Consider the following 13,305-nt stretch of genomic DNA (forward strand, 5'->3'; position numbering starts at 1 on the left):
CCTCGCGCGCATGTGTACGTGTGTGTGTTTGTGTGCACGTGCATGTGTGTTTGTGTGTGTTTGTGTACATGAACACACAGCGGGTGGCTATAAACAGACGCGAACAGACGCCAGGGCAAGCTGTACACTGGAGGTCAGAGACAGCATAGTGCTACCCAGGACGATAGTGACAGATAATGGTACAAGGTGCTATTAAAGAGGGGATACAGGAATTGAATTACTCATTGAACTCTATTAGAGTGACATAGATAGAAAAAGAAAAATTGAGAAAAAAAAGGAAAATGTAAAAATGTATGGTTCTTCTTCAGAGTATAAGTATATATTATTTATTATAATGAGCTGAAAAACAATGGAATTGTTTTTTCCTGTGTTTGGACAGGGGAAGAGAGGAACCAATGGTCCCTAGTTCCAATCCCAACTCTGACAGAAATAACATTTTTAACAACCAGTATAATCTCCAAAACTTCCTTTTTTTCACATTGGTGAATTTAAGATCCCCTAAATTAATAGAATGATTATTGTAGCATAATTCTAACATAAAGTGCCTTCAGAAAGTATTCAGACCGCTTGACTTTTTCCACATTTTGTTCGGTTAGAGCCTTATTTTAAAATAAAAAAACTGAAATATAACATTTCCATAAGTATTCAGACCCTTTACTCACTACTTTGTTGAAGCACCTTTGGCAGCAATTACAGCCTCAAGTCTTCTTGGGTAAGACGCTACAAGCTTGACACACCTGTATTTGGGGAGTTTCTCACATTCTTCTCTGCAGATCCCCCCCAAGCTCTGTCAGGTTGGATGTGGAGTGTCGCTAAACTGCTATTTTCTGACTAGTCTCTCAGTCCCTGCCGCTGAAAAACATCTCCACAGCATGATTCTGCCACCACCATGCTTCACTGTAGGGATGGTGCCAGGTGTCCTCCAGACGTGACGCTTGGCATTCAGGCCAAAAAGTTCAATCTTGCTTTCATCAGACCAGAGAATCTTGTTTCTCATGGTCTGAGAGTCTTTAGGTGCCTTTTGGAAAACTCCAAGCTGGCAGTCATGTGCTTTTTACTGAGGAGTGGCTTCAGACTGGCCACTCTTCCCTAAAGGCGTGATTTTTGGAGTTCTGCAGAGATGTTTGTCCTTCTGGAAGGTTCTCCCATCTCCACAGAGGAACACTAGAGCTCTGTCAAAGTGACAATTGGGTTCTTGGTCACCTTCCTGACCCTTTTCCCCCAATTGCTCAGTTTGGCCGGGAGGCCAGCTCTAGGAAGAGTCTTGGTGGTTCCAAACCTATTCCATTTAAGAATGATGGAGGCCACCGTGTTCTTGGGGACTTTCAATGTTGAAGAAATGTTTTGGTATCCTTCTCCAGATCTATGCCTCGACATAATCCTGTCCCGAACCTCTACGGACAATGTACTGTCAACTGTGTGACCTTATATAGACAGGTGTGTGCTTTTCCAAATAATTTCCAATCATTTGAATTTACCACAGGTGGACTCCAATCAAGTTGTGAAAACATCTCAAGGATGATCAAGGAAAACAGGATGCACCTGAGCTCAATTACGAGTCTCATAGCAAAGGGTCTGGATACATATTTAAATAAGGTATTTATGTTTTTTTGGTTTTTAATAAGTTTGCAAACATTTCTAAAAACCTATTCTCCTTTTGTAATTGTGTAGATTGCTGAGGAAATTGTTTTATTTAATCCATTTTAGAATAAGGCTGTAACGTAACAAAATGTGGAAAAAGTCAAGGGGTCTGAATACTTTCTGATGGCACTGTATAGAAGGCTGGTTTATTACTGTACCTTACTCTCGTTACATTGTTTATGCAATTGGTATCTTAAATGATCAGTTATCTGTTGCGGTTTCTTGTGGACTGCACATTTTACCTGACATAATTAAGCAATACGTTCATAGGGGTTGTGGTATATGAGCAAAATACCACAGTTAAGAGCTGTTCTTAGACACAACGCAATGTTCTTGACAGGTTAAGCTATATCTTAACTGGCTTCCTAGGCACATCATGCTGAAATTAAAATAAATGTATATGAATTCCGACAACATGGTCATGTGATATTTAAAAGATGACACACAACTGTTTTTCTCCATCATGTTTTGATTGATGTAAGTTCTAGGTTCTAGGTATTAGTTCTAAAATGCATGACGTAGTAGCTCAAATGCCACTTACAGACAGCGGTGCAGGGATTTGGGCACCTGCAGACAATGTGTAGAGGTCGGGCAATTCACAGAGGCCAGAGGAAGGGTTGAGGCCTTCACTGAGGCCGGTGCAAGGGTGGGGGCACTCACAGAGGCTTTAGACAATTTGGCTGGGCTACAGACACCATGTGTCTGTAAAAAAATGTATAGTTACATTAAGGTTATTAAAAGTTATATTGTTATAAAAGCAGATCAATAAGAACCAACGTTTTGGCAGGTTAGCCTGTATTTTATTTACCTGAGCAAGCTTCTTTGCCAATTTAAGGTTTGGTCTTGCTGCAGACACATGAGAGCCGCCAAAGCCTTACTGAACTGCAAATGAAAAGAAGAAGAAACCAAGTCACCTCTCAAAAGGATTATCTGAATCAGTGTTCTATCATGGCAGCAGAGCCATAGTAGTTGAGGAAAAATGATATATTTTTTATATTTACCACTGACAGCAAGTTCAATGCAGTCTTCAATGGAGGAGTCTGAACAGCAGCCACAGACGCAGGTGCTGGAGAAGCTGTAGGCGCTGGAGAAGCTTTGGGCACTGGAGAAGTTTTGGGCAATGGAAAAGATTTGGGTGCTGGAGAAGCTTTGGGCGCTGGAGAAGATTTGGGCGCTGGAGAAGCTTTGGGCGCTGGAGAAGCTTTGGGCGCTGGAGAAGATTTGGGCGCTGGAGAAGCTTTGGGCGCTGGAGAAGATTTGGGCGCTGGAGAAGATTTGGGCGCTGGAGAAGCTGTAGGCGCTGGAGAAGATTTGGGCGCTGGAGAAGATTTGGGCGCTGGAGAAGATTTGGGCACTGGAGAAGCTGTAGGCGCTGGAGAAGCTGTGGGCGCTGGAAAAGCTGTGGGCACTGGAGAAGCTGTAGGCACTGGAGAAGCTGTGGGCACTGGAGAAGCTGTGGGCACTGGAGAAGCTGTGGGCACTGGAGAAACTGTAGCTGCTGGTGAAGGTGTGGGCGCTGGAGAAGCTGTGGGCGCTGGAGAAGCTGTAGGTTCTGGAGAAGGTGTGGGCGCTGGAGAAGCTGTAGGTACTGGAAAAGCTGTAGGTGCTGGAGAAGCTGTAGGCGCTGGAGAAGGTGTGGGCACTGGAGAAGCTGTAGGCACTGGAGAAGCTGTAGGTGCTGGAGAAGGTGTGGGCACTGGAGAAGCTGTGGGCGCTGGAGAAGCTGTGGGCACTGGAGAAGCTGTAGGTGCTGGAGAAGCTGTAGGCGCTGGAGAAGGTGTGGGCGCTGGAGAAGCTGTAGGCACTGGAGAAGCTGTAGGTGCTGGAGAAGGTGTGGGCGCTGGAGAAGCTGTAGGTGCTGGAGAAGGTGTGGGCACTGGAGAAGCTGTAGGTGCTGGAGAAGGTGTGGGCGCTGGAGAAGCTGTAGGCGCTGGAGAAGCTGTAGGTGCTGGAGAAGGTGTGGGCGCTGGAGAAGGTGTGGGCGCTGGAGAAGGTGTGGGCGCTGGAGAAGCTGTAGGCGCTGGAGAAGCTGTGGGCACTGGAGAAGCTTTAGGCGCTGGAGAAGCTGGCCCAGCAGGTCCACTGGTAGAGACCTGTTTCAAATATAGGGGGTAAAATACAGAGACAACATTAGGGCATCTAATTTCAGCAAATCAGAAAAGAGAATACATGTTGTTTATTTGAGGCTGATATCCACAGACATATCCACTGATATCCACAGACACATCTCTGAGGCCCCGCGAGCAAAGTTATCCACAGACCTGCATTGGACAATTCTCTATCTGTAACAATACATAATGAAGACTGTGTTAGAAAATCCCCTGCTGGTGACCCTCTCACAGCGCTCTCAAGCAGCTCACTCCACTACCCATCCCCCACACCCGAAACTGAGAGTCAAGGGGTGATGAACTCTATCTCTCTCTGGAACTTTTCTTAACCTGTTCTGATTGGTTGACAAGATCCCAGCTTAGGACTTTGACCCCATGTATTATCTCTTTGTTACAATATGCAATGACAATTTGATGGCCAAATATTATAATAAAGTTGCTGTTCATTAGTGGTTATATCCTACATTTAATGACAGCTATTTCTACCCACACAGTGTGATTTCTAGATGAACACAAAGTTCAAATGTCATAGGCCTTTTGCACGTCTTGCCATTATCTCTCATCGTAATACATACCTTCTGAAAGAGGTCATAACACCTCTTCCGCCTCGGAGCTGGCCTGTTTCCCGCATCGGCAGGCCAAACGCCTGTGGTGGCAAATGCCTGCAAGTGGGACATACACTCCATTATGGGGCTTATGCGCATTTTTAGATATCTGAAACCAACAGGATAATTGTGTCACACTACCTCAAGAACAATTAGCAGTACAGAGCAAACCTAACTAACTAGGTTAATTTAGTTAGCCTACAAGAATATATGGTATTAAACAGACTTTTTGGGATACGAAGAAGGATTTTATCTAACAAAACAACACTACATGTTATAGCTGGGACCCTTTGGATGACAAATCAGAGGAAGATCTTCAAAAAGTAGGTGAATATTTCATCGCTATTTGTGAATTTATGAAACCTGTGCCGGTGGAATAATATTTTGATGTGGGGCGCCGTCCTCAAACAATTGCATGGCAAAGCTTTCGCTGTAATGGTTACTGTAAATTGGACAGTGCAGTTAGATTAACAAGAAGCTATCAACTGACATAAGACACTTGTATGTACCTAAATGTTTAATATCCATATTTTTTATGATTAGTTTTTTGAATTGTGCGCCTAGCCCAAACAGGATTTAAACAAATAAAAGCTTTGCACACTCTTGGCATTCTCTCAACCAGCTTCATGAGGTAGTCACCTGGAATGCATTTCAATTAACAGGTGTGCCTTGTTAAAAGTGAATTTGTGGAATTTATTTCCTTCTTAATGCATTTGAGCCAATCAGTTGTGTTGTGTCAAGGTCGGGTTTTATACTGAAGTCCATATTATGGCAAGAACAGCTCAAATAAACAAAGAAATTATTAATTTAAGACATGAAGGTAAGTCAATCTGGAATTTTTCAAGAACTTTTAAAGTTTCCTCAAGTGCAGTCTCAAAAATCAAGAGCTATGATAAAACTGGCTCTCATGAGGACCGCTACAGGAAAGAAAGACCAGAGTTACCTCTGCTGCAGAGGATAAGTTCATTAGAGTTACCAGTCTCAGAAATAGCCGCCCAAATAAATGCTTCACAGAGTTCAAGTAACAGACACATCTCAACATCAACTGTTCAGAGGAGACTGCTTGAATCAGACCTTCATGGTCGAATTTCTGCAAAGAAACCACTACTAAAGAACACCAATAATAAGAAGAGACTTGCTTGGGCCAAGAAACACAAACAATGGACATTAGACTGGTGTAAATCAGTCCTTTGGTCTGATGAGTCCAAATTTGAGATTTTTTATTTCCAACCGCTGTGTCTTTGTGAGACGAAGAGTAGGTGAAGGGATGATCGCTGCATGTGTGGTTCCAACCATGAAGCATGGAGGAGAAGGTGTGATGGTGTGGGAGTGCTTTGCTGGTGACACTATCAGTGATTTATTTAGAATTTAATGCAGGCTTAACAAGCATAGCTACCACAGCATTCTGCAGTGATACGCCATCCCATCTGGTTTGCACTTAGTAGGACTATCATTTTTTTTAACAGGACAATGACAAAACACACCTCCAGGCTGTGTAAGGGTTATTTGACCAAGAAGGAGAGTGATAGAGTGCTGCATAAGATGACCTGGCCTCCACAATCACCCGACCTCAACCCAATTTAGATGGTTTGGGATGAGTTGGACTGCAGAGTGAAGGAAAAGCAGCCAACAGGTGCTTAGCATATGTGGGAACTCCTTCCTTGAAGGAGTTCCCTATGTGGGAACTCCTTCAAGACTGTTGGAAAAGCATTCCAGGTGAAGCTGGTTGAGAGAATGCCAACAGTGTGCAACGCTGTCATCAAGACAAAGGGTGGCTATTTTGAAGAATCTAAAATCTAAAATATTTTTTAATTTGTTTAACACTGTTTTGGTAGCTACCTGATTCCATATGTGTTATTTCATAGTTTTGATTTGTCTTCACTATTATTCTACAATGTAAAAAATTGTCAAAATAAAGAAAAACCCTTCAATGAGTAGGTGTGTCCAAACTTTTGACTGGTATTGTAGATAATGTTGTTTATAACAAAGTTCGTTCCCTGTATGTCAAAGTATTATCTAACTTAGCTGGCATAGTAATAGAACTTCCCAGCTAAATAGTCAAAAGGAAATCAGTTGACATTGACTCTGACATCTCCCCCAATTGAAAGTAAATGCTACTGTAATGTTACCAAATTATTTGTGTGACCGTACTGTAAGCTGTTTACATAGATAGCGAACGTTAGCTAGATAGCTAATGGACTTAGCTAGCTAAATAGCATTTACCAAAATGGGCAATAACTTAACCTTGGTAACGTTAGAAGATTGCGTTATATTTTAGACCTATGAAAACAAATGCTTGAGGTACCGTAACTCTACTGTACCATTACCATGCTTGCTAGCTAGCTTCCAGGCAGCTAAGCAGAAACTATTGATAGCCAAAAGTTAGTGGTTGCTATTGCTACTCTTGGAAAACAAATTGGCTCTGGTTAATTTCACTATTGCAGTTTAATCAATGTTTTTAATATTATGTTTTTGAAAAGCTTATAGTCCAGGAGAATGTTGGAGAAGGTTGGCTAGCTAGCTGGTTACAGATCTGTCTCAATCGTGCACTGTTTGGCCATCACTCTTTTTTTTAGATGGTTGGCTGACAACCAATACCATCACACCCCTCCACCTTTCGAATGATGTGTCCTTCTTCCAAATAATGGCTGTGTCCTTCTTCCAAAGAATGAGGAGCTATACATGACTGGCTTTTGAAACATGGACATAAAGATGGTGATTGGACATGGTTGACAGCATAAGCTGAGTAAAATAGCACCATGCTCTACCAACTGAGCTACAGAGGACCACTGAGGACTACAGATTACCAAATAAACAAACACTCTTATCCTTAATGGCGGCTATTCCTCCTGACATTATTGTTGGTGTTTTTAGCTGTGGGTCTCGTTCTCTTGTTGTTGTTGTTCCTGTTGTTCTCTTGAGGTGTTAAAGGTATGTCCTGTTATTTTCCTCAACATAATCTGTCAGTGTTGCCTTGACTGGCAGAGGTGCCAGGGCCTATGATGTCACAAAGCGAGAGGTGCAATGTGGATCTCGAAGTGTGACCGATTCGCCTCCACAGACAAATCGATTAGTGCAGGTTCAGGGTTGAGGCTCAGCGCGCTTTGCATATGGAACCCTTCTCCTTACACAATAGGGGAAGAGGGCTCTGCCAAACAAAGACACACACACACACATACAAACAAACAGCAAATGCACACACACACAAAACAATAGCGGATTCACATAAACTACTAACGGTAGCTGGCCAGTTCAGAGTCCACAGTCAACCAGGCCTTCCCTTCCCTGCTCTCCACTCGCCATCCCCATCCCCCTGTCCCCCCTCCCCATGCCCCGTCTGGCTGAAAGGTCAGTGGGTGTCTGGGAAAGCCGTCTCGGGATCCCCTCCTTATTGAAGGTCACTAGTAGTCAGCCAGCTCTTAAACACAGCCAGGCAGAGGGCCAGAGCTGGAGCTAAAGCCAGGGACAAACACGGACACAGGGCTGGAGCTAGAGCTAGAGCCAGGGACAGACACGGGGCTAGAGCAAGAGTTAGAGACAGGGACAGACACGGGGCTAGAGCTAGAGTTAGGGACAGGGACAGACACGGGGCTAGAGCTAGAGCCAGGGACAGTGACAGACACGGGGCTAGAGCTAGAGTCAGGGACAGGGACAGACACGGGGCTGGAGCTAGAGTTAGGGACAGACACAGGGCTGGAGCTAGAGCCAGGGACAGGGACAGACACAGGGCTGGAGCTAGAGTTAGGGACAGACACAGGGCTGGAGCTAGAGCCAGGGACAGGGACAGGCACAGGGCTGGAGCTAGAGCCAGGGACATGGACAGACACAGGGCTGGAGCTAGAGCCAGGGACAGACACAGACACAGGGCTGGAGCTAGAGTCAGGGACAGGGACAGACACGGGGCTGGAGCTAGAGTTAGGGACAGACACAGGGCTGGTGCTAGAGCCAGGGACAGGGACAGACACAGGGCTGGAGCTAGAGTCAGGGACAGGGACAGGGACATGGCTAGAGCTAGAGCCAGGGACAGACACAGGGCTGGAGCTAGAGCCAGGGACAGGCACAGGGCTGGAGCTAGAGTCGGGGACAGGGACAGACATAGGGCTGGAGCTAGAGCCAGGGACAGGCACAGGGCTGGAGCTAGAGTCAGGGACAGACACAGGGCTGGAGTTAGAGTCAGGGACAGACACAGACACAGGGCTGGAGCTAGAGTTAGGGACAGGGACAGACACAGGGCTGGAGCTAGAGTTAGGGATAGACACAGGGCTGGAGCTAGAGCCAGGGACAGGGATAGACACGGGGCTGGAGCTAGAGTCAGGGACAGGGACAGACACAGGGCTGGAGCTAGAGTCAGGGACAGGGAGAGACACAGGGCTGGAGCTAGAGTCAGGGACAGGGACAGACACAGGGCTGGAGCTAGAGTCAGGGACAGGGACAGACACAGGGCTGGAGCTAGAGTCAGGGACAGGGACAGACACAGGGCTGGAGCTAGAGTCAGGGACAGGGACAGACACAGGGCTGGAGCTAGAGTCAGGGACAGGGACAGACACAGGGCTGGAGCTAGAGTCAGGGACAGGGACAGACACAGGGCTGGAGCTAGAGTCAGGGACAGGGACAGACACAGGGCTGGAGCTAGAGTCAGGGACAGGGACAGACACAGGGCTGGAGCTAGAGTCAGGGACAGGGACAGACATTGGGCAGGAATTATAGGGATGGAGCAAGAGCTGGAACCAGAGACAAGGCACATACAAGGCTAGAGCTTGAGCTGTACACAGTGACATGGGAAGGGCAGAGTCAGGTGACAGGATATGTGTAGGAAGACATGGGCTAGGGGAACAGGCAGGGGCAGGGACAGGGACAGGGTTACAGCCAGACAGGGACAGGTTCACATTGGTTGGGGTGGGGCAAGGAACGTGCCAAGGTCTGGCAGGAGGGATAGATCTAGTTTATAGAAGCTGTTGTTTCTTTATAAGAGGAAGGTCATTTGCATTTTTCTGGACCGTTTTTTTGTCTGGGTTTTGTGCTGGGTTGGAGGGAGGTTAGGGTGTTGCACTGGGGGGGCTTGTTTTTTGGGGTGCAACGATTGGTATGCAGTGGGTGTTGGTTCCTGGCAGCTACCACATTGCACTCCACGTCCCCCCATCGCATCCCCCCCTCGAAGATTTATGCATGTTGGTCAGCTGAGGATTCCAGACTCAGACAGAGAGAAAATCCTGCAGTCCTTTCACATGCAAAACAGGGGTCGGGGTTTGGACAACCCTGTTCCCCTCCCGTCACTCAGTCAGGATCCCACGACTGACACCAACGTGCTCCCTCGTTAGTCAAGTGTGCTATTATAATAATCAACTACTCTACCACTGTACCGCCATCTGTAATCAACTAAATCAAGAACCCTTTATGAGTGCCCAGGAGGGAGAGTGTGTGAGAGAGAGAGAGAGAGAGAGAGAGAGAGAGAGAGAGAGAGAGAGAGAGAGAGAGAGAGAGAGAGAGAGAGAGAGAGAGAGAGAGAGAGAGAGAGAGAGAGAGACGGAGAGAGAGAGAGAGAGAGAGAGAGAGAGAGAGAGAGAGAGAGAGAGAGAGAGAGAGAGAGAGAGAGAGAGAGAGAGAGAGAGAGAGAGAGAGAGAGAGAGAGAGAGAGAGAGAGAGAGAGAGAGAGAGAGAGAGAGAGAGAGAGAGAGAGAGAGAGAGAGAGAGAGAGAGAGAGAGAGAGAGAGAGAGAGAGAGAGAGAGAGAGAGAGAGAGAGAGAGAGAGAGAGAGAGAGAGAGAGAGAGAGAGAGACAGAGAGAGAGAGAGAGAGAGAGAGAGAGAGAGAGAGAGAGAGAGAGAGAGAGAGAGAGAGAGAGAGAGAGAGAGAGAGAGAGAGAGAGAGAGAGAGAGAGAGAGAGAGAGAGAGAGAGAGAGAGAGAGAGAGAGAGAGAGAGAGAGAGAGAGAGAGAGAGAGAGAGAGAGAGAGAGAGAGAGAGAGAGAGAGAGAGAGAGAGAGAGAGAGAGAGAGAGAGAGAGAGAGAGAGAGAGAGAAGGGTCAGAAGTGGGAAATGCTGATTGGAAATATTTTTGGTAGAGAGGTCTTCTGTAGGTCTTATGCGTCTTAATAAATATTATAGGCCAAGATCACGAGGGCAACAGTAACTTCCTCTCCAGGCTATTGTGCACAGCGCGTCTGGGAACGAGATTAGGGCTACAGTTACACTTACATTCTACCACACCCCCCAACAATATGCAGACAGCCCTAACACTTACTTACTTTTACTTACGAAGCAGCACTATGTCATTTTCCCAGGCTAACTATTTGAATGCACTTACTGTAAATCGTTCTGGATAAGAGTTCTGCGATGTGACTGAAATAAAAATGCAAAGACAACTTTGAATGCAGAACTTTAACTCTGCGATCAAAACAGACTACTAAATCCTGGTGTGTGCGTGCTTGTAAGCATGTGCATCACTGCCAAGATTAGATACTGGACCATTCTTGGATTGCACATCACTTAAAGAAAGCTTTATCGTAAACCCAGTTTAATCTGGTCTACTGATTACATAAATAAGTCATAACCAGCCATATGAACTTGCATCATGTCAGTAAAAGCCTAAATATCCTGTAACTGTATAGAGTGGACTAGGGCTAGATTTTTAGATTGTTAATCCAGATATTTTCATAGAAAAATGTTAGTTCCTGCCAAGCAAACTGATTGGTCAATTTGCTTCCAACCGTGCTAATAACCACAGTATGGCTGTAACATCACGTTCACTTGCACTTTCATTCTCTCTTGGCAAAGAGATTCAAGCCCCAAGTGAATTCTTGGTAAAACAAAATGTTGAAAGAAACAGAAACAAAGTGTTATTTATGTAAAGTTCGCAATCAGACTTAATGATCATCAAGTCTGACTCAACTAGCGCGCTGTACTTCAGCACACCCGGTTCTTATAGGGCCTCTTAGCCAATAAAAGACATGGCATGATTTTAAAAAACACAAGAAATATGAATATGCCGACAGGGCCGTAAAACGTATACGATTTGGCTTCCCTCTGAAATGATTTTAAGGAGATGATATTGGATATAAATCTATCATTTCAATGATCTCTGTCCTTCGCGTTTCTTATCTTGACGGCCATTTTGAGAGTTTGATGCCTGTCTATAAGATGGCAGCTTTTATGAATTATAGCCTTTGCTTGCATTGGAGGCAAACGCGAAGGACGTTTGGGTTGACGTCTTCTGATTGTCTAAAGAGAATGTGTGTGTGTGTGTGTGTGTGTGTGTGTGTGTGTGTGTGTGTGTGTGTGTGTGTGTGTGTGTGTGTGTGTGTGTGTGTGTGCGTGTGTGTGTGTGTGTGTGTGCGTGTGTGTGTGCACGTGTGTGTGTGTGTGTGTGTGTGTGTGTGTGTGTGTGTGTGTGTGTGTGTGTGCGTGCTTACATGTGTGCCTGTGTGCTCACTAGAAAAATATTACAGTTAACTACAGAATACTACAGTAATTATGTAGTAAACTGTAGTATACTGTACACACTGTAGTATCCCTCAATCATGTGTAGTACTTACTACAGAATGCTGTGGTATACTCTAGAACACTATAGTAAATGCCTCAGTATTATTCAGGTGAAAACACTGTAGAAAAACACTACATCTGCAAAAACACAAACATTTTAAAGTGTCCTGAGACCCGAAGAAAAAGTTTGGGTTATTATTTACATTTTTTACACAAGTGTTTGATGTGAAAAAAAACATATAGTTATTTCTATTTTAGTAAGTGCAGAATTATCCTCTGTGGAGGCAGTAAAGAAAGTAGAGGAGGATGGGTTAATGGGGAGGGATCTTGAAGGGATCCCTGTGAGTATTACACCTGTGCCAGCACAGAGGGATAGGCCAACATGCTTCAGTAAGGTTGGCTTCTTAGCGTTCATAGAGAGAGAGAGAGAGGTTATCAACTGTACTGCAGAAATAGAACATAAACTCACAGCAAATAGATGTTGTGGTGGCAGCTGCAGAGATATACTTGGGTGTTTGAGATTTGAACTCAGAAGAGTTCCAGGGTGTGTTGAGTGCTGGTGTCTCGTCCTTCCAGACCGATGGCATGGTAAGGTCAAAGTAGTGGAATGGGGTAGGGGGTTTTTAATGGGTGAAGGGTTAGTTGGAAGGCTGTTTTTTAATTTGTTCATTGTATTTTTATATTACAAGTTGTAATGGATCTATACTATCGTTCCGTTGGGGTCGGTAATGCAACATCTTGGATGCCAACAGCATTAAACCCTACCGGAGAAGAAGAAGTTAGTTAACTGTAAATACTCATGTGCAAAAACACTGCAGTGAGTACTATAGTATCTATACCATAGTATACTATAGTATTTTGTCATGTGGGTCTGTTGGGAGAAGCAGATCGGCGGGAGATTGAATTCGATTGTGGCCTTGTTAAGAGTAACTTCTCATGAGTGTCCTTGGGGAGAGTAATGTTGCTATCTACCTTCATAGATTCCTACTTCCCAGAAGTCTTAATTCCTCCACCCTTTAAACAAGATTATGATCCAAAACACAGATGTGGATTGGATATTGGTCTGTAACTAGAGCACGCAGTTTTCCCTGGGCAACCACATGAAAAACTACTATAGTTTACTATGGTATAAATACTGAGGTATTGCTATATTTATATACTATAGTACTCACTATGGTGTTTTTCCTGACATTACTGTAGTATACTGGTGTATTTACTGTAGTGTTTCTGCCTTATTAACTTTGACATGGAAGCGGGGGCTTTCTCCTGGAGGAAACCCACTGGAGAAATACCAAAAGAGCACATTTTCCATAACCTATAATTAGGTAAGACTGGTGTCTAAACGAATAGGTTCAGTACTTATAATCTATATGGCAGTGTTTCTCAGCCCTGGTCCTCCAGGACCCTCAACAGTGCACATTTTATTGCAGCCCTGGACAAACACACCTTATTCAACTCATTGAGGGCTTGATGAT

General features: G+C 45.0%; 1 non-coding gene across 1 annotated transcript; it reads right to left on the minus strand.

The window, feature by feature from the left end:
- Positions 1 to 13,084: 13,084 nt before the first annotated feature.
- LOC139418313 (U7 small nuclear RNA) lies at positions 13,085 to 13,137 on the minus strand. The gene has a single exon (XR_011635300.1). It is a non-coding gene; the product is annotated as a U7 small nuclear RNA (small nuclear RNA).
- Between the last annotated feature and the right edge of the window lie 168 nt (positions 13,138 to 13,305).

The sequence above is a fragment of the Oncorhynchus clarkii genome, chromosome 1 (genome assembly GCF_045791955.1).
Source record: "Oncorhynchus clarkii lewisi isolate Uvic-CL-2024 chromosome 1, UVic_Ocla_1.0, whole genome shotgun sequence".
Classification (NCBI taxonomy): Eukaryota; Metazoa; Chordata; class Actinopteri; order Salmoniformes; family Salmonidae; genus Oncorhynchus; species Oncorhynchus clarkii.